The 25,172-nt window shown below is 49.3% G+C and overlaps 1 long non-coding RNA gene across 1 annotated transcript in view; it reads left to right on the top strand.

Annotated features, from left to right (window-relative positions):
* The window catches only part of LOC116946934 (uncharacterized), a 166,375-nt gene that overhangs the window by 108,446 nt on the left and 32,757 nt on the right, over positions 1–25,172 (top strand). The gene's annotated exons all lie outside the window — the stretch shown is intronic.

Raw genomic sequence — 25,172 nt, 5'->3', positions numbered from 1 at the left:
TGGGGAGCGGTTGTCTTACCTGCCAGGCCACCCGGCCGCAATAAGGGAGCGCATTTGACAGATAGGTGGTTAATTGATTATTAGTTAATCCCCCCCCCCCCCCCATTATTTAAAGATTAAAAAAAAACTGATAACCTACAGCCTAGAGTCAATCCACTGAATGCCATACGTTGCCATGTCAGCCGTGGGACGCCGCCATAGTTGCTTGGCCGTACTTTGCCATGCTGGTCAATCGTTGGCTGTTATGCATTGTACGTATGTATATCGAACTTCTTTCACACCCTACGTATAGCCTACCGTGCTTATACGAGGTGCATTTCGGTGGCGATCTGGCTGCCTGGGGGTGGCCATTCCGCTCAGCCAAATTTGGCTTGGCTTAGCTGTGCTCGCAATATAATTGCAACATAATATAACATAGTAAAATACTGTTGTGTAATTCTCCCCAAAAGAAACGTTCTGATTATAATCCCATTCCGTTGAATAAGAGATTTTTAAGCGCGAATTGTCCATAGAAATATGACAATTCCTGCAGGAACTCTGTATTTCTGCAAGTGGCAATTATCGCAGTTTAAGTGTATTGCGGCACTTATGTTTGCTTTGATGCTAAAAGACCCCTCTCTCGCATATTTCGCACGACGTCCACCTGTGCGGTAGTACACTATATTATGTAAGCAATTTTAGTCAACAGTCACTGGCACCGCACAATTTGCTTTTAAACTGAATCGAGCTGTCCTGAAAAGCGTTTCGCCGTTCGAATGGCAGCCACATTTTCTCATAACGTCAGGATTATATCGTCTGCGTTTACAACCCAAAAAAAAAACATACAATCGGCCCAATGCAATGTGCTCCGTCTGCTATCAATATATTTGCAGGGGGTCAGAGTCCGCATTTTTTTTTTATGCTCGTTGCAACGGCTCACCTGCCGGTCCTTTTTTTCTGCCCGTGCAGCGTGATACAGCGCGTACGAGGTTCTTATTTCCCTTTAGGATTGTCGGAGCAACCTGAACGTCGTAACGTTTTTTAAAAAAAAAAACGCCAACTTTATCCACCGCGTCCAGTTCACATCCAGCCCCTTTTATCCACGTGCGCGCACGCACCATCCGCAATATCACGCGCTCCTCGCTCCTGAATTGCATTTTCATAACAAATAGCTGCCCCCCCCCCCCAGGGTCAGAGCGCACGCTAAAAAGGTCATCCTCCAAAGTCTGCGAAATTCACTTAAGCGACGCGGCAAGCCAGGGCAAACGTCGCCCCCCCACAACCTCCCCCCCCCCTAGTAAACGTATATTGCATTAACTCGTGCGGTGCAGTGTGAATTATGTGGGCCAGATTAAATCGCCCGCAAAGAACTCATAGAGATATTCAATTGCACAAATTGTAATTTTTTTTTGTCCCTTGGGACCACGCAAGTTGTCCTCTGACGGCCACCCAGCCAGCCAGCCAGCCCCCCCCCCCTCCCCCTCTCTTTCCTAGATGTGCGACAATTTTTCGCTGACACGACCGTGTCCGGAACACCTTGACCATGGCACTGGGTTTTTTGACGCAAATGTTCCAGGACATCTCTCTTATTTGGTTACAAGTGCTCAAATTGTCCTTGCTTTGTTGCGAGCGCCTGAGAGAAACACAGCGGGAGGTTATAATACATTTTTTATTTTGTAATTTTTTTTGCGTGTGTTATTTTTGTTCCTCCCGGTTACGTAAACCACAAGCGAACAGATACGGCCAAAGGAAGGCCGCATTCTAGAAACGCGCGGTATATTGGCCTAATAAAGAATTCATGACGACTTGCGTTTCCACATTTTACCGCGTATCGAGGGATATGAATTTGGTGGTCGGTCTATAAATTATGAAGTGTATTGCTATTAAAGTGAACAAGTTTAAAACCGTATTTAGGGTTCCCCTGCACCACCGGTTCCCAACCTGCGGTACACGGATCACCAGCGGCCTGCGAGTCTGCGTGAAGTTGTTCCGCTGGAACTGCTACAGATACGAAATTTATAATAATCATTTTTTTTAAACTCGATATTTTCTTGCTGCATGGGGTTTCTGCGAGGAATATTTTGAGGTTCAACAGTCGTCCGCAGGTCCGCAATGGTAGAGAAAACCGCCGCTCGACACAAAATGGGCAACTCTGAACTTAAAAACGAAACGCGTTTTTGCTGTGGCATTAACAGGGACACGTTTATAATCGGTCACGTTTCGGCCAATGGGGCGGCCCCCCTTCTTCATAGCGCACTAACATCGTGAGCAGTAGTTATCTGATTTATCGTTAATGCCATGGTTTTAACAAAAAACGAGGCACGACCCCACTTGGTTAACACCGTGCATCCTGTTATTAGAAAACACTTTTGCGCACAATATACTACCCCCCCCCCGCCCCGCCTAATTTTTATTTGTCTTTTTTGTTCTTGTTGTTGCTGCTCTTTGAAGCAAATTAACGGAGCTACAGTGGCTGTCGGCAAAACGAATTCTTGGGATCTGAATCTCTCGGAGCGCAATCTTCTTTCGGTAAAAATTAGTTGAAATAATGACGGTTTTTTTCTCTAAAGCACGTGCTTGAACAACAGCGGCGCGCGGCTAATTGTATCCTGTTTAAAAATAATTTGACGTCTGTTTTGACTTCACGTTGACGTGTAATTGCTTAATAATAGTTCAGAGGTTAGGAATATTTCAAACAGTGTGACAGAGCGGGGAGATGGTTGGACAGCCAAGTATAAACACACATTATTCAGATCGCTCTCCTACCTACTTAAGCACAGCATTGCAATAACATACATTACAAAAAAAATTCAGCCCCCCCCCCACCTTCTCCTTGCCCCTTCCTACTTTGCGAGCCTTTAATTCATTATTTATTTCATTCCTTTAACCCACCGTAAGTTTTTTTTGTGGCTTTTGAAGTCCTCCGCTGTCCGTTTTGGTGAGGCTTAGGAATAAGTTAGGGGTAACAATGGTGGGAGAAGGCCGGTCTTGTTACAGTAGCCAGCTGCATGGAAGCACTTAAAATTCCATGCCGGTGTTTCCAATCATCTTCAGATTGCTTGCAGAAGGCCACGTGTGTCATTAGCAGCAGTGCCTGTCTGGTTCTGGGATATTACGGCACAGCCGAACGCACGGAGCGAGCGATCCGAATCGCCATCCCCGCCTCTCGGACCCCCCCCCCAACAACCCAACCCTCGAGCCCCCCACACTCTCACCCATCGTCCCTGCCACCCCCCCTTGTACCCCCAACTCCATCTGCCCCCCCGTACCCCCATCTGCCCCCCCCCCTTCTGCTTCTTCAGCTTTTCAAAGAGTTTCCGTGAGTTAGTGCCTACAATCAATCTGTTAGTAATTATGTCCAGCGAGGGAAGGGGTCGCTTGGAGTCGTGAGCCCAGCCGTGCTGGCTTGGAGTAGCAGCAGGGGGGTGGAGAGAAGCGGTGTCAAGGTCTCATCCTGATTATTATCTTATTTTTATTAGCTCAATGGCTTAAATGAGAGCCTCGGGACCTCTGGGACTTTACATTTGCCGCTAGACTTGGCGCCCGTTTCTCGCTGCGAGGAAGGCTGCAACTTGCACTGGAGCCAGGGCTTGGTTCCACTGGTCTAAAGTTACGGCTAGGAGAGACTGGACTAGAGTTAGGGCGAGGTTGTACTGGGCTAGAGTTAGGGCTAGCTTACATTGGGCTAGAGCTATGGCTAGGCAAGGCTTGGGCTAGAGCTAGGAATGAGCTAGAGTGAGGACGAGCTTGGGTTGGCTGGGCTAGTGCGAGGGCTAGCCTGGGCTAGAGCGAGGCTTAGACTGGGCTAGAGCGAGGCTTCGACTGGGCTAGAGCGAGGGCTAGCCTGGGCTAGAGCGAGGCTTAGACTGGGCTAGAGCGAGGGCTAGCCTGGGCTAGAGCGAGGCTTAGACTGGGCTAGAGCGAGGCTTAGACTGGGCTAGAGCGAGGCTTCGACTGGGCTAGAGCGAGGCTTAGACTGGGCTAGAGCGAGGGCTAGCCTGGGCTAGAGCGAGGCTTAGGCTGGGCTAGAGCGAGGCTTAGACTGGGCTAGAGCGAGGCTTCGACTGGGCTAGAGCGAGGCTTCGACTGGGCTAGAGCGAGGCTTAGACTGGGCTAGAGCGAGGGCTAGCCTGGGCTAGAGCGAGGCTTAGACTGGACTAGAGCGAGGGCTAGCCTGGGCTAGAGCGAGGCTTAGACTGGGCTAGCCTGGGCTAGAGCGAGGCTTAGACTGGGCTAGAGCGAGGCTTAGACTGGGCTAGAGCGAGGCTTAGACTGGGCTAGAGCGAGGCTTAGACTGAGTTAGAGCGAGGCTTAGACTGCGCTAGAGCGAGACTTAGACTGGGCTAGAGCGAGGCTTAGACTGAGCTAGAGCGAGGCTGAGACTGGGCTAGAGCGAAGCTTAGATTGAGCTAGAGCGAGGCTTGGGCTGGGCAAGAGTGAGGCTTAGACTGGGCTAGAGCGAGGACTAGGCTGGGCTAGAGCGAGGCTTAGACTGAGCTAGAACGAGGCTTAGACTGAGCTAGAGCGAGGGCTAGGCTGGGCTAGAGCGAGGCTTAGAATGGGCTAGGGCGAGGCTTAGACTGGGCTGGAGCGATGCTTAGACTGGGCTAGAGCGAGGGCTGGGCAAGGGCGAGGCTTAGGCTGGGCTAGAGCGAGGCTTAGGCTGGGCTAGAGCGAGGCTTAGGCTGGGCTAGAGCGAGGCTTAGGCTGGGCTAGAGCGAGGCTTGAACTGGGCTAGAGCGAGGCTTTGACTAGGGTAGAAGTAAGGCTTAGACTGGGCTATAGCGAGGCTTAGACTGGGCTAGAGCGAGGCTTAGATTGGGCTAGAGCGAGGCTTAGACTGGGCTAGAGCGAGGCTTAGGCTGGGCTATAGCGAGGCTTAGGCTGGGCTATAGCGAGGCTTAGACTGGGCTAGAGCGAGGCTTAGACTGAGCTAGAGCGAGGCTTAGGCTGGGCTAGAGCGAGGCTTAGGCTGGGCTAGAGCGAGGCTTAGGCTGGGCTATAGCGAGGCTTAGGCTGGGCTATAGCGAGGCTTAGACTGGGCTAGAGCGAGGCTTAAACTGAGCTAGAGCGAGGCTTAGACTGAGCTAGAGCGAGGCTTAGACTGGGCTATAGCGAGGCTTAGACTGAGCTAGAGCGAGGCTTAGGCTGGGCTATAGCGAGGCTTAGACTGGGCTAGAGCGAGGCTTAGACTGGGCTAGTGCGAGGGCTAGCCTGGGCTAGAGCGAGGCTTAGACTGGGCTAGAGCGAGGCTTAGACTGGGCTAGAGCGAGGCTTAGACTGGGCTAGAGCGAGGCTTAGACTGGGCTAGAGCGAGGGCTAGCCTGGGCTAGAGCGAGGCTTAGACTGGGCTAGAGCGAGGCTTAGACTGGGCTTGAGCGAGGCTTAGACTGGGCTAGAGCGAGGGCTAGCCTGGGCTAGAGCGAGGCTTAGACTGGGCTAGAGCGAGGCTTAGACTGGGCTCGAGCGAGGCTTAGGCGGGGCTAGAGCGAGGCTTAGACTGGGCTAGAGCGAGGCTTAGACTGGGCTAGAGCGAGGCTTAGACTGAGCTAGAGCGAGGCTGAGACTGGGCTAGAGCGAAGCTTAGATTGATCTAGAGCGAGGCTTGGGCTGGGCTAGAGCAAGGTTTAGACTGGGCTAGAGCGAGGGCTAGGCTGGGCTAGAGCGAGGGCTAGCCTGGGCAAGAGCGAGGCTTAGACTGGGCTAGAGCGAGGCTTAGACTGGGCTCGAGCGAGGCTTAGACAGGGCTAGAGCGAGGGCTAGCCTGGGCTAGGGCGAGGCTTAGACTGGGCTAGAGCGAGGCTTAGACTGGGCTAGAGTGAGGCTTAGACTGGGCTAGAGCGAGGGCTAGGCTGGGCAAGGGCGAGGCTTAGACTGGGCTAGAGCGAGGCTTAGGCTGGGCTAGAGCGAGGCTTAGGCTGGGCTAGAGCGAGGCTTAGACTGGGCTAGAGTGGGGCTTTGACTAGGGTAGAAGTAAGGCTTAGACTGGGCTATAGCGAGGCTTAGACTGGGCTAGAGCGAGGCTTATACTGAGCTATAGCGAGGCTTAGACTGGGCTAGAGCGAGGCTTAGACTGGGCTAGAGCGAGGCTTAGGCTGGGCTATAGCGAGGCTTAGACTGGGCTAGAGCGAGGCTTAGACTGGGCTAGAGCGAGGCTTAAACTGAGCTAGAGCATGTGGCTTTCCTCCATGGAGCAGCGTGAATAAAACGCTCCTTCCATTAGCCGTTTTAATTTTTGACGTGTCACAGGCCATAACAATTTCTGCTGTAAATTTCGCAGCTTATCCGGGGCTCTTTTTTTCAGCACTACAATGACGATACCAATATACAAGGCGACTTCATTAATCCACTGCTGGATGAAGGACTCCTCTTCGGACCCGACCACCCCCATGCTGTGTCAGTGATAGAGTTGGGGAACGAGAAGCAAGCCCAGGAGCCCTTTCAGATAGGGCGGCGCGGTTGCGAGATGTTATATCGCTCGCCTGGTACACAGGAGGTCGTGGGTTCGATTCTGACACTGACGCCTGCTGTACATTTGAAGTTTGGATGTTCTCCCCGTGGTCGCGTGGATTTTTCTCCGGGTCCTCTGGTTTTTACTCTCCACATTTATAATTTTCATCGACATCACGCGTTCACAGTATTTGGCTGTTACACATTTCCACACGTTGAGCTATCATTTGTGGCCGCATCGCATCTGAAAAAGAGCTACATAACTCAGGTGGGCCTTACCTGGTAAAAATAACGGTTTAAATCGGTTTAACACGAAGGCTTTCGCGACCAATATTATTCATAATAAATGTTTTTGGGTTAGATCGCGTTATTTATAAATGTGTCGAAACCCTCCATCACCCGACACGGCCAATCAGCAAAAAAAGTGTCACGTTGGCAAAAGACAAATAGTTCACTACTTTATCCCACCGGTGGTGATTGGCCGTGTCGGGTGGTGGAGGGTTTCGACACATTTATAAATAACGCGGTTTAAATCGGCTTTAATATATCCCCACACCTGTGATGTAAGCCATGGCTGGGAATGTAAATCGGGTAGCCGTGCGCTATCAACGAAGGATTGGCAACGGTGCAGCCGCGCAATTGCTGGCTCACGCCACTGCTGGCGGAAGGTTCTCCACCGAGGGGAGAGAGAGAGAGGGCCGGCGAGAGGCCCCCCTCTGGAGGGTGTTTAGGCCTACTTTTCACATTCTGGGCCCGGGCGTGTTTGAAGAGGAGAGGGAGTTGCCCACACTTTAACACCACCGCACGAGACCCGCCGATTGAGCGATTCCCCCCCCCCCCCCCTGCACACACACACACACACGTCAGGAGTGGAACGGGTGTGGGGTGTTGTGGGGGTCTGCTCACGAAACGTCGACGCATTTGTTTCGACTGCCGAGCAGGGAGGGCGACGGAAGCGGCGACACCTCTGGACCGAGCAGCGCGCTCGCTACCCAGATCCGCGGCGGCCAGTGCTTGCCGCACCGCCGACGAGCACGGTAGGGCTGCGTGCGGCGCGAAGGAAGTCCAACGTGGTGCACGCAGTGCCGTAAAGGCAGCGGTTCCCAACCTTTGGTCCGATTAGACCTGGTGGGTTCCGCGAGGGCACTTTTAGGAGGTCTGCGGAAAAGAAGAAAAAGAGGATGAAGTAGAAGAAATAATAACATCCACACTAAGGAAATGTATATTAAAAAAAAATACGGCTAGAGTAGCATGTGATGGTCCGCGAAATGTTTGGAGGTTGACAAAGGGTGGAGCCGCTGCCGGAGGCCCTCCGGCGGAGGGGAAATCTGCAGGATAGTTGGTGCTCGCTCCTCTAGAGGGGCGCGGTTGGACTTCGTGCGGTGTGAAAGAAGTTCAACGGTACGTGCATACGTACGTGCCGACCGATGTGGCTCGGAGGCTGTGGAGACAGCTGTGGAACAATCCCACTTGTTCCAGTCGGGGCTGTGGGTGGGGGGGGGGGGGACTCAGGGGAGTCTCGCTGCGCTCCTGGTCATTTGACGACGACGACGACGACATTCACGTGGCACCGTACCAGGGCTGCTCAGCGGTGGGCGAGGTGCATCTCAGCTTCGCCTCTTGCTCGGGATTTTATATAAATTACCGAGTCTGTGATCTGTCCGACACGGTGCAAAACATACCCCGGTTCAGGGCGGGAGGGGTGGGGGGGGCACTGCCGGAATATCTACAGGTGTTACGCAAAATTAGAACGTCGCAGCAATAAATGTATGTCATCGTGTCTTTGTTTATATAGTTGGGGGAGCGGTAGCGTAGCGGTTAGCGCGCCGCGCTAGGAACCCGGCCACCCGGCTTTGCATTCCCGCTCACGGTCAACACCCGTGACGATTACCTGAACCAGTCGTGGGCCTCCGCTAGGTCGACTCAGCTTGAAATGAGTACCTGGTGTGGTTTATAAACATCGCCACTTGGGAGACAAAGACGGCCGGACGTGATTCTGGCCACCCACCCCCTCGTGTGCTGTGCCCAACCTTCATAGGTGCTTGCTAACAGCACTTGCCCCAACAGTTTGCTCAGGTTATATGGGGGATATATGTCTTTGTATATATAATATTTAATTGTTTATCCAGGAAAGCGACACTGAGTCCAAAGGACCTTTTACAGGAGAATCATGCTGAATGTTTTATTTTAAGATATCATGGGACCTTACTTTTACCAGTATCCAAGAATACAAAATAAGAATTGGTTTTACCCTTCCTGGCAATAAAACAGGAAGTGTTAAGATGTTCAAACACCAAATAGATTAAACCTTTTGTTTGCATTTCACCACAAGTGCTTGTGGTTAATGCAGACTGGATTCCTTGCAGAAGGTTCATATTTGGTGTTTGAGCATCTAACACGTGTTTAATTGCTAGAAAGGGTAAAACCGATTGTTTTTTTTTATTTTAAGACGTTCTCGGTCAACTATGTTCGATTCTTGCGTATGATGGCAGCAATTTGTCCAGGAGGTAAATGCCGATGTTGGGGTCTTCTTGCCACACGACGAGAGGGCTTCATGAGATAGTTGGCGTAGTCTTGATATTCCTTCTGTGTTGAAGGAGCGCGAACTACTGTCCTTTTTGGTACAGTGTTTGGGTTGCTTGTCCACAATCGCTCCGTGGATTGTCTGCAATTGTTTTCGGCCTAATTCAGCCAATGTCCGAGAGTTTATAGGTGTCGGAGGAAACCAGAAAAGCCCGAATAATATCTGCATCCAGGAGATGGGGGAAACGCTCTATCCCCATACAGATGGAAGCAGGTAGAGATTGGTCCGCACTTTGCTGCACTGACTTCTCCTGGGCGAGCCGGGGTATGGGACCTCATCGAAGCTCACGGGAAAGCACTTTGATGACATTTCTCACTGCCTCCACAGTGCTGGATTACAGGCCACGTGCATAGCCACCCCGCAGCCCGGCTAAAATTGTAAAGTTTTGTCAATTTCACTTATTCATAATAGGTTAGAGACACAGGTGCTATAATGTAAACAATTGCTACATTGTAATCCAGATTTAGCTAATAAACTTGCCCAATGTTTCAACTAAAGTGCCAGGACATCTTCAATGCAGAGGTGACCTCTGCATTGAAAGTACTGTATGTATGTAGGTCGAACTTGTTTCACACCATACGTAACCAACCAATCTAATCGGAGGTTTGTCTGACCATTAGACCACGGCAATTTTGGTCTCATTGGTAGAGCCCATAAAAAAGTTTGTTTATTATCCATCAATACATTTGCACAGAAATCATTCTGAGAGCACTCGTGTTCGATTCCCCAGTGATTTGTTAGCAGCGTGCAAAGTATCCGTCGATTTGTTTCTATATTACTTTGCCGTGCGGGAGATTATGAGAGACCACAGCAAGCAAAAACAATCGCGTGCAATCGGTTACATTCACCCACAAAATAGAAAAATTAAGGCGTCCTTATCTCAAAAGGGAATTGATTTGAAACAATGGGGCAAGTTTCCTTCACTCCTCCCCTCCCCCTCTCTCGACCCAGCTGTGTACAGGAGGTCGTGGGTTCGAACCCAACCCTTGACGCATGCTGTATATTTGGAGTTTGCATGTCTCTCTCTCCCCGTGGTCGCGTGGATCTTTCTCCAGTTCCTCCGGGTTTTCCCTCCACATTTAGAATCGACGTGCGTTCAGAGTGTGTGGCTGCTCTACATTTCCACGTGATAAGCCACTTAGTTGAGCTATCATTTGTGGCCAGGCTGCTTCTGAAAAAGAGCTACATGGCTCACTGGGCTTTACCTGGTAAAGCAAAAAAAAACGTAGAAATGGGTAAACCACACTTAGTCGATCGGCAAGTCGCGTATGGTGGGGTAAAGTTTGAGTATTTTCCCATGTTTTCCAAGACGATGTGGCCATCGTGGATAAATCGGTTTAAACATAAAAATAAACCAACTTCTAGAGGTGCTATCCAGAGCTCCCCTCTCGCGGAGGCCCTTCCACCAACCGCGCCATGCGCAAGCAGGTTTCAGGGATGCGTCTTTGCCTCTCACCTTTTTATAGCCCACTGTGCTATGTGGACCCAGACGAGCTGAGTTTGATTCCCAGCCACGGCTAACATGACCGGCGGGGCACGGAGGTGGGCGGTGCAGAATATCTGGAACGAGTTTCCTCGACATTTTCTCCCCACCTCGTCAGCAAGTCGTTGCTGGGCTGCACCGTTACCTCCAATTCAACATCATGACACCGTGGTCGGCTCGGGGAGCCGCTGCTCGCTAGGAGATCGTCTGGTTCTTCTGAGGATATCTGCCCTGGGGAAGTGAGAGTGGGGGGGGGGCTGAGGAGGGGTGCTGGGGGGGGAGGGAGAGGACGTGTGGTTTCTGCAGCGAAAGAATGCCTCGGTGTGTCTCCTGGGAAGACGGGAAAAGAGGGCCTCGGCTATGGTTGCTGAAGTCATCGCTGCACGGAGGCATAGAGGGGCACATCTCCATGGCAACGCGTGCAAATATTGTGGGTCCGTGTTACTCGGGGCCAAGGGCCGCCGCGATTGCGCTCTCCTTGATCGGCGTTTCGATGTCGCGCATCGATTCTGATTGGTTGTTCGTACTGCCCAGCGGGCGTGCGTTCGATTCGTGCACTTTGCCCGTTTAGCTTTTGATTTGCCTGTTAATTTTAAAACGTGACTTGGTTTCCACTGTAAGATGTCTGTATATTTTTGTTTTAAGGAGGGTGATGTGGGGCTTCTTCCCCCCCCCCCCCGTTCCACAAGTTCGTCTGCTTTGCTGAAACAAAAGGAAAACTATTTATCTGGTGCTGCTGAGTTGGCAGGAGTGCACAAGCAGGAATAACAAAAACAACTCGAGACGACATCCGTTCGTCAGAAACAATGTTTTAATATTCCACGAGGCTCACGGTCCACCCAAAACCTCATCCACCGCGCAAAGCCTGGCAGATGCGGACACCTGATGCACAAATGGACAATGCCAAAAAACAAACTCCTCAGCGGTGTGCGACTGCGGTCATCCAGAACGGGCTGTAACGACGTTCAACGACTCAATGCCCCGATCCACAAATACGAAGGAGACGTCGCGGCCGGTACAGCTCCCGCCGCTGCTCCTGACGCGGCTGTCTGGTGCTTGCCCACCTGAATTGTGACCTTGTTAGCTGTTGCCTCTGCATCTACATCAGCCGTACGAAAGAAGAAGAAGAAGAAGAATCATAATGTGGGCTTTAAAGTAAATATTTAAAATCGATGACGTTTTATGCAACGGCCTTTCTTTGGGCATGCGCTATGAAGAAGGGCCATTGCCCGAAACGTCACCTATACATTTTTCTCCCCCATTTAAGGCCGCATTGTTGTTTACAAATGCGAGGGAGGGGGGGTGTTTTTTGTTGTCAAGGAAAGTAAGTGTGCTCGGGCAGGACGCGGCATCACTACGAGGAATGATGGCAGGCGTTTGAGACCGGTGACAGAGCGGCAGCTAAATGGAACGGAGAGAAGAAGGAGAGAAAGGCGTCTGACAGGACAACAAACACCGCAGAGATAGAGCGAAGATCTCAGTTTTCTGCGTTCATCCGAGTGAGATGGGTCGTGGCATCGTAGTACCGCTAGAGGAGGCGATGGGGTGGGGCGCGTGGAAGGGATTCCTCCAATAGTTGATACAGCGTGGCTCATGATGATGATTATGATGATGCTTGCCATGATAATAACTCGTGGCCAAGTTAACCGAGACATCGGGTGCGTATGCCACATGGTCAGAGTCAATGGTTCAATTTGCAGAGTTGCCCGGAAATGTTTTGTTTTGAAAATTGCCAAAGCACATTTTTCTCCCTGTATATTTATACATTCAAGACCTCGTCACATCATCGTTCATGAGAATAAAAACATCGAGCACCAGCCAATGCCTGTCTTGGAATCTCTCCCTCTGCCATCCCGAACACGTGCCCTGCCCATTGCAACATCATTTTGCTTGTTACATCTGAAACACTTTCCCGCCACGTCCTCTTACAAACTTCCAAGTTGTTCCAGAAAATCCCGAAAATCCTCTCTGCACGCCCCTCTCCTCAAAGTCCAGAACGTTATTTTCGATGAACTTATTTATTATTTCACCTTTTTGAGAAGGTGGTGAGCTTTCGTGAAAGATGTTGCGCATCTCTGCTTGGCTTTGCACATTTATTGCCAACCCAAGGCTGATGCAAAAAGTGGACGCTGCAAATGTAATTAGACATTTTCTTAGATCCAGCATAATCGGACGACGCCACAGTTGATCAAGAGGTCACGTGTGGTAGGGTGACGTGTGGGTACTCCTAGCCTCTTCCAAGACACCTGGCCAATGTGGAAGAATAGGCCAAAAAAACCCTCTGGTGGCCCTCTGGAGCTTAGTGGAAACTCTTCCACCTGCAGTGGCGGCGTGAGCACCCAAGTTCAGGTCCTGCACCTTTACCTTTGTCAGACTTGTATGCGTGCAACTCTAGCTATGGAACGATTAAACTATTTTTTTTATTTTATCAGATAAGGCCCACTCAGCTTTGTAGCTCTTTTTCAGAAGCGATCTGGTCACAAATGATAGCTCAGCGAAGTGGCTTATCGTCATGTGGAAAATGTATCGCAGCCCAGTACTCGAGACGCACGTTGATTTTAAATGTGGAGGGGAAAAAAATGGGGGCAGAGAGAGAGAGAGAACACACAAACTCCAAATATGCAGGCGTCAGGTTCGAGATCGAATCAGCGACCTCGGGACTATGGAACTCGTGAATATTAACACGGTTGCTTACGTGCAAAAACAAGTTCACTGCACACACATGCGCACGTACGGAAAGGAGCGTGTTCGGAAATACGTTTTTTTTTTAAAGCGAAGGGAAATCGTGAGAACAACCGATAGAGAGACAAATTTGACCGCAGACTAGACAGACTGAGGCAAGGGGCGAACTTAGGAGAGACGGACACAGCAGAGAGATGACATCACCGAGTGCAGAGGCCATGACCAGCCAGGGGGCAGTCCGGGAAGGAGGAAGGAACGGGAGAGAAAATTGGAGGGACCTTTGCCCAGCAGTGGGAAGTTAGTTACAGGCTGACAACAGCAACAATAATAATAACAACAACAACCTTTGCCTAACCTTTCCCCCCCCCACCCCCTATCCGGCCCAAGTGGTGCTGTGCATTTGCAATCGCAAGGATTGTTATTCAAGCGGAGAGAAAGGTGCGTGGAACGCGTTGCTGCGTGCGCGCGCAGGTATTTCGACGGAGGAGAACCGTTACACGCCTCGGAGCTGTTCTCTCGGGGAGCTTTAATCACTCTGCCCGCACGGCCTGCTTTCCATCGCTCACGCAGGCCACAGTCCCCCCCCCGCCCCTGCCGCGTGTCTCAAACGGGCTGCAGGCGAGCGTGAAGCCCGCCCGCCCGCCCGCCCCTCCGAGGGTCGTTTTCTGCATCTGGTTACGCCAGTGGCACGTTCACGCGGCCGAGTCTTCAGTGTTTTTCTGCGCACCGCAATTCCCATCCCCTTCCCGCACACCCCCCCCCGTCCCGTCTCCCTGCTCCGAGCTGAACCATCATCGTCGCGTTTGTATAAAGAGGAGCGATCTTTGACCTTTGCTATTGGTAATATTGCACCCACTTTCCTCCACTCCTCCACGTGTTTCTGTGGCCACTGCTTGTTCGTGTAGTTTTTGTGTGTGTGTGTGATGTGTGGATTGTTTGGCATTCCCGTGTTCAATTACTCCTGTGCCCGTTCCTTGGACACCTCGTCACTGTTCTGTGCTCCGTAGTTTTAATTTCAATAATGTTGCGTTCATTACCCTTGTGTGTGCCGACAATTGTTACTTTATCTTTATTCAGTTTTGAAATGCATGAAAATCATTCTTCGTAATGCCCTCCTATGTGTATGATTGTGCTCGTCGGCGTCACGTGACAAGATGTTGACGTGTCTAATCAGAACTCTCACACAAACGGCAGTGCATCCCCTCCACCGTGCGTGAGAGAACGGACGCAGAAGGAGATGTCACAGAGCTACTTATGAGGTCTCTTCAAAGTGACCTCTTCTATCCACGCTACGGCGATCCTTGTCACATGCCCTGCAAAAGAGGCAGTCAATTTTTGTTTCAATTGCTAGCGCTTAAATAAGTGAAATTTATTAACGAACCAAACATAATATTACAGCAAAAAAAAACTCAGCACAATTGTCAGGAAGACTGCCGTAGAAGGAAAATAAAATATGTGATCGGCGATGTTTCGATCAATGGCCCTTCTTCACAGCACGTAGAGTGGCCGGAGAGGTAGAGAGGAAAACTGGACGAACGCATCGCGAGCTGAACGAATCTGACGTCAATCCGTGGTATCGTTTGTACGCCTCGACCCACCGCTCGCTGATCTCTTCTCCGCCTCTTCCGTTCATTTTCCTCCCTCTTCGGTCACGTGGTCAGCCCCCCCCCCCCCCCCCCCGGAGTTGGAGTTCACGTGGCACGCATTAACCTTTGGAATACGTAGACGAGCAGGGCCTTAACGAGCACAGTCCATTTTGGCCCCATCGAAACGGACAGGAACAAGAATTTCACCCTCCGAAGCTTTCTTTTTTTTTCTGTTGGGCCCCCGCGTGCTCTCTCGTTCTCCACCGGGGCCCCCTCGCGTGACAAACAAAAAAAAACGACGACGGGCGAAATTGTGACCAATCCCAGCCGCCGCCAGGTCTAACAACCTCCGAAAGGAGCTCGGATATATTTACCAGCACTTTGGCACGGGGTGGGGGGAGGTGTGGGTCGGGGGGGGGGGGAGAGAAGGTGGTTGGGATGGGGCGGGCAGCTCAAAGTGCTGGGACGTACAAAAGAGTCCCGGAGAATGGAGATGCCTTTGGGAAAGAAAAAAAATTGTCAAACCCGGTCATCTAATAGAATAAGAGCTCCGCTGGTATTAGGGTGGGGGGGGGGTTGCTTATATTGAAAAATTAAGCAATGAGCGCGTGTCTCTGCTTACATGTAATGTGCGGTTCTCGTTTATTGTTTAACCGGCCGCCCCCTTTGTGGGGTTGACATCGCGCGGTTTCTTTCGCCTATGACCAAATCCCCCATGAGATGCCCCCCCCTCCCCCGAATCCCTGATCTAGCTGGCTCTCGGAAGATTAATAATAAATGTTTTACGCTGATATAGCTGCGGCTGCTCGTGGAAATCGCATCTCGAGACGCTGTAGAATGTGTAATATCGTACACGGGGGGAGGGGGGGGGCGTAGGAAGCGACAGACACCACGAGGGAAGGCATCCAGAACCGACGCCAACAATTTCCCAAGCTCAGTGGTCCTATATTGGCGATGCCTAACCAACTCCAGGAATACACGTGCGAAGAGGAAGAAATCAGAGTGCCCATAGAAATCGCCCTCTCGCGCGCGCGGCCGGGGGGAGCGGGGTGTTAACACTCAATCACCGCACGGATAGAAACCAACCCACTTGCTGTGCTGCCAAAACCCTGGCAAGCCGGGGGATGGCGACCTCGACGTCCACGGATCTGGGGGGAGGGAGTTCCACGAATTTGATGGATCAACAAAACCCTCGCTGCCTCCACGGGGTGTGCCTGCTTACGAGCGTGGGCCATCCGCTTAATATTTCGGCGAGTTAGGGGCCATCCATTGAGTACGTACGCATGGAGGGGGCAGTGGGGGGTTAACCCAAATGCGTAGCTTGCGTATGGGGGGTCTACTCACAATGTGCGTACGCATAGGAAACGGGGCGGGGGGGTGAAGCCTCGATAATAATTTGTCTACATTGGCCTTCAAATTAGTTAGATAGTCCGGCGGTGGACTATCTGTTTGCTTAAACACGTTAATATTATTAATTCTTGATCGTTTCTGCGTGGATTAAATATCGGCCGTTCTATAGGATTCGGGGAGGGGGGGGGTTGCGTCAATCGTACGTACTCAGGTGGGGGGGGGGGGGTGTAGAGAGTCGGCGTGCGTACAGGGAGGGGTCAAGTTTTGACAGATTTTTGCGTACCGACTCAATGGATGGGGCCCCCTTAGCCACCAGGGCTTTTCCAGGTGATACAGGCGTGGGGTCCGCGTGACAGCCAGGAGGTGGCGGTGCAGCGTGTCGACCGGTGTATGCGCGAGGCGGGTGTTCTCCGGCTTCTGTTTCCTAGGCACGCGGAGCCAATAGGTCTGCTCAATGGAATTGGTGAAACTTCGCAAAATGTAGCAGAACCCTCTTAAAAAAAAACGAGCCTCGTGAGACTCTGGGGGTAAAAATAAAGGGCACTGATATTACCGGGGTAATATTCTTTGGTTCTTTCGGTAAAGCAACGTAGGTAGAAAATAATACAATAAAAATAATGAAATTAAAACAATTAATAAAAACCAAAAAACTCCACGACGTTTCGATCGCAACACGAGCGGTCGTCATCAGGCATCATCAGTAAAAATTTACCTGGGTAATGTTTGTGATGCTCCTTAAGGCTAGTTACTTTAACTATACATCACACATCAGTTGCTGCCATAAATTCACTTTAACACCGTTATAAATAGTTTTCACCTTATACACCGGCTTTTCCCTTCAAACACACGGAATAAATCATGTGCAGCAGCCTCGAGTATCAGATGCCACCAAACACGAGCACAAGAGAGAGAGAGACGCCGTGGCCCATGAACACATTTCAGATATAGCTGTTGCTTTATATATATAAAAAGTAACAGCCCTTTTGAAGACCTTCAATAATTCAATTTTAGTTCCTTTATATTTGAAGACCAGGTGAGAACCCATTGAGATCAGAAGTCTCTCCATTTTTTTGTTATCAAGGAAAGACCTGAGTAAAATAACGACTATTGAATTCTGAATGTTTATTTGTCGTGCTATCACAATACAAATGTTGAGTCTGACATCGTGACGTCGTTCATGCAGTGCCGGACTAAGCTAGTGCGGGGCCTGTAGCATGTCATAAAGGGGCCCTACATTTTTAAAAATACGTAAATATTAAAACACAAATGTTTTTACTTGCATAGTAAAGTAATTATATTTTTAATTTGCTATGCAGCCAGATAATATGACAAATCGCTTACCTTAAACACCCAGTCGTTCATAAAAGTTAAAGGCAGTATAGTAGTATAGTAATAGAGCAAGTGCAGAATCACTGAACCGGAATTGATAGCTTGAAAGCATTTAGCTCGGGGCCCTTGAAAGTGCGGGGCCCGTAGCTACTACACATGTAGCTACTTTTGCTACGAGGATAATCCGGCACTGCACAACATTAAGTTACTTCTCTTCGCGTGGGGCTGGAATTCCGCCAGCTGAGAATCCAAACATCGGTTTCAATCGTCACGCGATAAACGCGTCGTCTCGCAGCAGAGCGATTTCCGAATGAATTCTTTCGTCCCGTTTTGGTGATCCCAATTGCCGCTCCGTGCGGAAACAACAAGACAAAAAAAACACACCACGCAATTAATCAATCGATTAATTATGGCAGGCCTTGGGCGGTGTACGAGCACGGAAGCCCCCGTTCAACCTCTCCAAAGTCTCAGTGGCGTCTGTTGGCCCCCATAAGAGCATGAAGCTGTCAGGATCGATGTTAATGGTACCTGGGCAAGATACAATGGCTTCCATATGGGGAGGGAGGTCAAGATAATGGAGGGGGGGGGGGAGAGGTGGTGGCGTGGCTGGATGCTGACACTACCAATTTAACTCCAGATACTTTTTGTTTGTCTGTCGAAGCAGAATGGAATTGAGCTCCGCAACTGGCTCCTCTCGTTTGCGTGCTTTCTGTCGGGAAAAAAAAATTGCTCCCCCTCCCCGCGAGAAACACGGTCAATTTCGGCGATTCGCGGTTGCGTGCCTATAATGATGCCCACGGATAATCCGGTTCGCTCTCTCGTGTCGTTGGCAAGCACGCGGCGTCTCTCGCAAAGGAGTCACTGAGTCCATGCAAACCGGAATGCGGCGCTCTTCGCGTATTAACTATATACAGGGTACTTGCTCGGACAAATGAGCTGTAAACTGGTGTGGGTGGCACACTGCGCCATGAACCTGACTGCCGCAGTTCAGTTCCTGGCCACGGCTAACATCAGTGGCGATTGATCTCTGAACCAGTCCTGCTCGCTCCCCCACCCCCGTATTACTTATCTGCATTGACCAGCATGGTGAAGTATGCCCAGCCAACCACCGTGACTGCCACAGCATGGGGAGGCCTTCATCCAGCTATGGGATGGAACTAATCATTGATCCTTATGGCGGTACCCCGGGGTACCAAATAATACAAAACGGCCGAGGCAATTAAATATGTTATTTCTGGGACACTATTTTTTCCAGGGGTGTAACTTCACTCTGCGACTGGGGTACCAATCAATCTGAAATCAGTGATGCCACACTCCGCGACGTCGAAACGCAGCGAGGACGATTGCGCTGAAACCCCGAACGCTCGCGGTACGCACCGTGGTGGTGCATTGTGGGTACAGCTCGTCGAGATGAGTCGATTGCCGCATCACACACCGTGGTGGTGCATCGTGGGTACAGCTCGTCGAGATGAGTCGATTGCCGCATCACACACCGTGGTGGTGCATTGTGGGTACAGCTCGTCGAGATGAGTCGATTGCCGCATCACACACCGTGGTGGTGCATTGTGGGTACAGCTCGTCGAGATGAGTCGATTGCCGCATCACACACCGTGGTGGTGCATCGCAGTGTACAGCTCGTCGAGATGAGTCGATTGCCGTATCGCCGACCATCAACAGACTAAAAATGACTGCATCACGGACATTATGCGAGAGCCGGGGTACTATGGAACCCCGGGGTACCGCCATGAGGTTCAATTGTTATTATTAGTTATTTATTTTACTTTTTACTTTGTTTTACTTTGGGGCGCCTCGAGATGTTAACTACCTCGCCTGATATGAAGGAGGCCGTAGGTTCGATCCAGACCCTTGACGCCTGTGTATTTGGAATTTGCATGTCTCTCTCCCCATGGTCGCGTGGAATTTTCTCTGGGTCCTCCGGTTTTTCTCTCCATATTTAGAATGAACACGCGTTTAGAGTATTTGGCTGCTTGTACATTACCACGTGATGAAAAGCCACTTCGTTGAGCTATCATTTGTGTCCAGGTCGCTTCGGATAATGAGCTGTATAGCTCAATGAGCCTAACCTGGTAAAATACAAAAATTGTTTAGTTTTAATCCCGATCCTTCCGTGATGCTTTAGGATGAAGGTGGGATGGCTGTCGTGGTGTAATGGTTCTCAGCGCTCCGGACTTGCAATCCAGAGGTAGCCGGTTCAATTCAATCTCCCGGCACGGCAGGCAAAACAAACTGAGAGACCTCTTTATACCCCCCCCCCCCCTCTCCACCAACCGGTTCATCGATCGGCAGGGCAGGTCACGTGTGGTGGGACAAAGTGTGGGTACTCCCACCTCTTCCGAAACGTTTGACCAGCGTGGAAGAGGAGGCCAAAATACCCGCTGGAAGAGCCCTCCAGAGCTCCCTCTGGTGGAGGCTCTTCCACCAGCAGTGGTGCGAACAAGGAGTTGTCGGGCTGCACCTTTGCCTTAACGTTCCCGTGAAGTTACCGAGTTGTTTAGCTTCACACTAATTAATGTGGGCAGTCGTGTCTGGAAGTGTTTAAAGAAGGAATTCACAGCATAGACTTTAGAGATTAGTTTAATCTTTATTAGACATGTGAAAAGAGTAATGGTCTGAGTTAAATTCAATTTACAGTAAATGTGCTAACACTGATCCCAGTGGGGTCAATCAGATTGTGTGTGTAGCCCACACAACGCAAAGCACAATTACAATCCGTTTAGCGTTCGAGGGTCACGTCCACCGAGGAGATGGAGTGATGAAATCAGCTCGCGTGCAATGCGCTCCGTGGATTTGGTACATCGCGGAGCTGTGAGTGGGGATGGCGTCGGTTTCTTCGAGGCCTTCGTCCAGCAGTGGATTGATCATGGCTGATGCTGGTGATGATGAACCCACCACATTTCCCTTTCTAAACTGGAGTTGCGAACATTCGCAAACAACCCGTTCGTGATTTGATCTGGCTTAGTTTAAGCGTCGCTCACTTTAATAATTATGTATTAAATGGGGAGACAATTAACTTCATTACATTTTAAATGTAAATGTTTTTCCATAATACAGGGTTTTTTAGGTTAAATCGCGTGAAAATAAATGTGTCGTTAAACCCGCCACCACCCGACACAGCCAACTAGTAAGGGTTGTCACGTAAACAGAACGTGGCCAATTCGTCACTAGTACAGCACACCGGTGTGTTGGAGAGCCAAGCCACAACATTTACAATCTGAGTACGACGTTTCGCCAGTAATCACAACTAGCTTCATCAGGCGACAGCAAGATTTGTGGAGAAATCCTCCCGTTTTGTACCTTAAATAGAGGGGTTAGCGGTGATGTCGTCACTTGTGAGCCCTTCACGTGCGAAGTACATATTTTTGTAGTGATCTAAAAGAGGTTGTTCAAGGTTAAAACTCAACACATGCATCAATGACACTGCACTCAAGTGGCAATAAATACATAATTGGCAACGTTCCAGGCAATGGCCCTTATTCATAGCAGAGAAATCTGCTATGGTCTTCTATGATTGGTCAGAGAAATCTGTCATGAATAACAAATAACATTTTTTTTACTATTCTTTGGGTTTTTCGGTAAAGTCACGTAGATAGGTTCAAAGAAAACCTATCTACGTGGCTTCACCGAAAGACCCAAAGAATATTAATTCCTGCAGTCACGAAAGCTTTAAGTCAAGATTTTATTTGCTATTAAGAAGGGTAATTTGAGGGCCATTTCCCAAAACGTCGCCGATTATATGTTTACTGTTTAAGGCCACGGTGTTATTGACGAATGTGTTGAGTGTCGTGTTATTTGTACACAACTGCCAATGCAGCAGCAGCAGCATTGCCAAGTAATGTTTTAATCCCGAAAACAAGGGTAAGTAAACTCACGTCACTTCACCTCTTTTTGTTGTTAATGCTCTAAAAGTTTCTGAAACTTAAAGTTCTGGGTAACCTTGAACAAATCACGTCTTCAGGCAAACCACCGTTAGAATTCTAATTCGGTTGGCGATGTCTACGCCGTGCTCAGCGAGCGGCACGATACGCGCCTGTTATATTTCACCGCTGTTGGTTGTCATTTCAGCACCACGGAACACAGTGGAGATCGCTTGCGTTGAGTGGGATGGAAATGCCACACCTATTGCCCCCCCCCCGCCCATACATCTCTATGAAGGCGATTGGCAGTGGCCCATTGTAGTCCATGGATCTCCATGAACGTGAATGGCAGCTCGGCTAACGAGCATCGAATTGAGAGCGCAGACCCCCCCCCCCCCCCACCGATTCACGCCCGTGGCAATTTGATAGATCGTCACGATTCCAGGTAGCGTCTGCGCTCGTAAAACTCTATACTTTATTTCTTTTTGACTTGTTTGCACCCTTTTCATTTGTATTGTCTCATTTGTTCCAGCTTGCTTACTACCTAAGTCGAAGATCACGTTTGCATATACTTTGTGTATACTTGCCATGACCCATAACTGTTTCATCCATAGGCGAAGTAAATTCGACCGATTGACATCGTTATTTTTGAATGCACACTTTATCCTGCTTCGATTTAAAGCTTTCGTGACTGCAGGGATTCATATTCTTGGTTCATCTTCTTTGGTTCTTTCGGTAAAGTCACGTAGAATGAGAATAAAATAATAAATTGATAAAATAAAATAACACAATAATATTCTCACGACGTTTCGGCCACAACACAAGCGGCCTTCATCAGGTGAAGGGACGAGACTGTCTGGTAGGACAGCGCTGGAGTGAAAGAGCCACGTTCAGATCACGGCTTTTAAGCTGTGTGAGAGGAACAAAGCGCCTTGACAAAGGAATTAGCATATAATTTAGCATTGAAATGGCTGAATGATTAGCTTGTGACTGGTCACAGAAATAGTTATGTTAAAAGTTAAAGCATACACATCCGCAGAGGCACCCCTTGACAATGGAATTAGCATAGAATTTAGCATTGAAATAGCTAAGTTAAAGCATACACATCCGCAGAGGCACCCCTTGACAATGGAATTAGCATAGAATTTAGCATTGAAATAGCTGAGTGATTAGCTTGTAACTGCTCACAGAAATAGCTACGTTAAAGTCAGACCATACACATTCACCGAGGCACTTAGTACAAATCAAACAGGAGAATTTAGCATTGAAATAACTAGGCGAATTTAGCATTGAAATAACTGAGTGATTAGCTAGTGACTGGTCACAGAAATGACTATGTTGAAGTCAAGGCCTACACATCTGAGCTATTCACAGTACTATATAGTGAACCAATAAAAACTAAAATATAAATTACCTTAATGTTATCAATAAACTCTATATTCTCCAATCAGCTAAGCTACCAACAATAAGTCGTTATATATCACAATGCTATATGGCGAAAAAATGGGTGGATTCTTACCCTCAACTTTAGCACCACGGATAGCTACGGGCCCCATTCAGACGGACGAGTTCGTCCATGGTCGGAACAGAGGAGGGGGAGAGAGACAGCTGCGAGGCCCTAGTATACTCCATGTTGTAAAACCATACCATTAACCGTGGTGTGAGAGGTATTAAGAGGCAATGCTGGCGAAAGAGCTGCGGTCTGAAGGTCATCGTAAAAATACAATTAATTAAGAACAGAAATGATTTAAAACATCTTTCCAGTGGTTACTAAGCCAGAATCCATCTTCTCGGTTGAAATTGTCTCTGTGCTTGTATATGTGAATGGCCTCATGAACGAATCTCTTATGGTAGCCGGTTGGTTTGCAAAGAACCTCCGTCTTGGAGAATTCAATGTCATGTGAGCCCACTGAATTATAACAGTGATCTGCCACGGCAGAGGAGTTCGTCCTACCGTGTTTCAAGTCTGCTTTATGTTCGCGGATGCGGTCCGAGATATGTCTTTTGGTTTCTCCAATGTAGCTACTACCACAGAGGCACTTTAGTTTGTAAACGCCCAGGTACTGTATGTCTGGAACAGCATCTTTTACAGATGGAACTAAATCACGGATTTTATGTACTGTGTTGAATCGGACCTGGATCTTGTGTTTATTCAGGATTTTGGAGATCTTTTTAGTGACCCCTGCAATGTAGGGTAAGGTGATGGTTTTGAGTGGCTCCACAAGAGGATCCTTCTTCATGACTGGAGTGATGGCTTTGCGGATTGTGTAGTCGGAGTAGCCATTAGCCCTGAGAGCCTGGTGTACGTGCTTGAGTTCACTGGTAATGTGTTCCTGGTCGGAAATGCATTGGGCTCTATGGTATAGAGTCTTGATGAGGGAGTTCTTCTGGGATGGATGGTGGTGGGAATCCGGTTTCAAGTAAGCATCTGTATGGGTAGCTTTCCTGTAGACAGAGTGGCTCATTGAACCATCATGTCTCCTTTTAATTAAGACATCCAAAAAGGGTAGTTTGCCATCTTTTTCGATCTCCATGGTAAATCTCATGGCTGGGTGTATGGAATTGATGTGGTCGCGGAATTGGTCTAGAGCAGGCTATTCTCATTCTACGTGACTTTACCGAAAGAACCAAAGAAGATGAATCATTGCAGTCACGAAAGCTTTAAATCGAAAAATATTCTTGGTTCTTTCAGTAAAGTCACGTAGAAGGGAAATAAAAAAAAAAATTTAACAATACAATATATTTTATTTTATTCTGTTTTTTTAATTTCCCTTCTGCGTGACTTTACCGAAAGAATCAAGAATATGTTATTCTGCTGTTAATGGTCACATCAGAAATAACATTTCGTTCGGAGAATAAATCAATAAACCAACGTGTTTATGCTTATTGATTGTACACATTTCCCGTTGTCCTCACAGCTTATCCCAAAATAATTATTACCTCCCAATAGTAGTATATACGTTAAACTCACTCTAGTATTATATTCTTCCTATTATTATGTGTACGTATACACGTGACCAAATGCGTACACGAGACCATCTACGCGATGCGACAATCACCTTGTTGCGAAAAGCTTTGTGTAGGGCCCTTGTGTAAACAATGTGTGTTGTTTCAGCCGCTGCCGGATCATGTACACAAATAGAAATTGCCATTGTGTTCCGATGGGCCAATTATGATAACAGCAGAACAAAAAAAAATGTGCTATTACCAGGATATCTGTTGTTGCATTTGAATTTATAACCCCGCTTTGTTGTCGTAAGGATGACACCACACCCCCGCGTGCGATAAATCTTCATGCAGAAGGAATCGCTCCATCACGGCAACTTATTTTGGTTCCTCTGTGACTAAATTGTTTTGCTTTGCCTCAAACTTTGTACCGATTCAAAATGCTGCTGCCAGACCCCGCATCGACAACCCCCAACCCCAAATGACCCCACATCACCCTCACGCTCAGATCCCTCCTGTGTCTACTCTATGGACTCGCCCCTGCCTACCTCTCCCCTCTCATCTCACTCCCCTCCACGCTCTCTCCTGCCTCTCCCCTCTCATCTCACTCCACTCCCCTCCACGCTCTCTCCTGCCTCTCCCCTCTCATCTCACTCCGCTCCCCTCCACTCACTCTCCTACCTCTCCCCTCTCATCTCACTCTACTCCCCTCCACAAACACTCTCCTACCTCCCCCGTCTCATCTCACTCTACTCCCCTCCACGCACTCTCCTACCTCTACCCTCCCATCTCACCCTACTCCCCTCCACTCACTCTCCTACCTCTCCCCTCTCATCTCACTCTACTCCCCTCCACGCTCTCTCCTGCCTCTCCCCTCTCATCTCACTCCGCTCCCCTCCACTCACTCT

The sequence above is a fragment of the Petromyzon marinus genome, chromosome 28 (genome assembly GCF_048934315.1).
Source record: "Petromyzon marinus isolate PM22_M1 ecotype Great Lakes invasive population chromosome 28, UKy_Petmar_22M1.pri1.0, whole genome shotgun sequence".
Lineage (NCBI taxonomy): Eukaryota > Metazoa > Chordata > Hyperoartia > Petromyzontiformes > Petromyzontidae > Petromyzon > Petromyzon marinus.
Note: the sequence above shows the minus strand (reverse complement) of the source record. Positions and strands in the feature narration are given on the sequence as shown.